This window comes from Theropithecus gelada, chromosome 10 (assembly GCF_003255815.1).
Source record: "Theropithecus gelada isolate Dixy chromosome 10, Tgel_1.0, whole genome shotgun sequence".
NCBI classification, from domain to species: Eukaryota; Metazoa; Chordata; class Mammalia; order Primates; family Cercopithecidae; genus Theropithecus; species Theropithecus gelada.
In genome coordinates this window covers 95,450,896-95,452,485 of record NC_037678.1, presented here as the reverse complement: position 1 = coordinate 95,452,485, position 1,590 = coordinate 95,450,896, and the positions used below count along the sequence as shown (strand labels likewise).

Below are 1,590 nucleotides of genomic sequence, written 5' to 3'. Positions count from 1 at the left end.
AATTAAAAAGATAAAATTATCACTATCTTACAAGATGTAATTATATATCTGAAAATATCCAAATAATTAACTAAAAATATTTAGAAAATGTGATTTTTCAGAATTCATTGAACAAAGTCCGGAAAACAACTGCTTAGAAAAATAAGGTGGTTAGTTGGCATGTCAATTTTATAAAACCTCGCAAAAGGATAATTGGCAATGTTGTCCTAAATTTAAAATGAATCATAGTCTGTCTCATTCATTTCCAGTGTGGAAATTTAACATGTAGATATGATCACTTCCCTGAAAAAAACAACGTACAAGAATGACTTTTGTAAGAATAAGTCTGGATCTAAGCAAATGTTCATCAACAGGGAGCCAGATGAATAATGAAGAGTTGTTCATAGAAAGAAATATCATGCATCTGTTAGAAAAAGAATTAAGTCTCTATTTTTGATATTATGGAATTATCTCCAAAACGTAAAATATAAAAAACTATAGAATACATAGTATACATATTTTCATTGGTGTCAAAGGAAAAAACGTATTTGTATTTGCATAGAAAATGTACTTTTGTATAGCAAAATACTATCTTAAAAATGCTGCATGGGCAGAAGTATTTGTATTTGCATACATTATTTCTCAAAAGTTAAGCAAACAAAGAAAAATGAAGTAAAACAGAAAAGAGAGCTGATAGAATCAAGTGTGTCTGGGGAGAAAACCAGGCACTTTCTTACCTTGGGGTAGTCTGACTACCTCTCATTGTATGTACTTTGGCTTTATTTGATATTTTGAAAATTTTTGTCCACCTAAGTAACAAGCAGAGAGAGCCTCCCTAAAAGAAAATGATACTTATTCTGGAATAGGGTATTGCAATGGGAATACATGTGGCATTGCAAACTGTGTGTGTGTGTGTGTGTGTGTGTGTGTGTGTGTGTGTGTGCATATTTAGGGAGGTAAAAAAAAGACAAAAACTTTTCATTTTTAAATTTTATTAATGGATTTATTTGCAGGGGAGGGCATAAACACTATCTCCCACTACACAGATTATGCAGTTGAGTGTCCTGCACTTGGGGAAAATCATGAGAGCACAAGGAGCCTCCCTTGGGAAAACACCTTCCTGATCCTGGTATCTCTCCTGCCAGGTAAGTGTAGACAAATAAAGGAAAAAAAAAGGAGGATTACATAATTGTTTTGAAATCATTGTCCTTGGCTACAAGGATCCACAACAAGGGTGACACCAGTTCGAGGCTGGAAAGGCAGTTGCTGGGCAGATATCCTCGCAGAAATGTTTTATGTAAGGTTGCAATGGTCTCTGTGCAAGGTTGTGTTTTTTGTGGAGTATTTCACGGTGGTTTCTGTTATCGGACTTTTATGTAGGACAACTCTCCCTTTGTGGCATATTCTCTAGATTCTCTACCTCTACGTGTCAGGGTGGTTTTTGTTAGTTTGCTTTTTTTTTTTTTTTTTAAAGCAAAGGTGACTCTATTTTACATCTGACAACTTTCACATCTTGCACACATATATCTTTATTTTTTATTAAAATAAAAACATTTTTAAGGTCAAACATTAACTATGTATAAGCTCCTTAACCACATGCTTAAGGACAGT

The 1,590-nt window shown here is 33.7% G+C and overlaps 1 pseudogene; it reads right to left on the bottom strand.

Moving 5' to 3' along the window:
- Positions 1-991: 991 nt before the first annotated feature.
- On the bottom strand, positions 992-1,132 carry LOC112633920 (annotated as a pseudogene).
- Between the last annotated feature and the right edge of the window lie 458 nt (positions 1,133-1,590).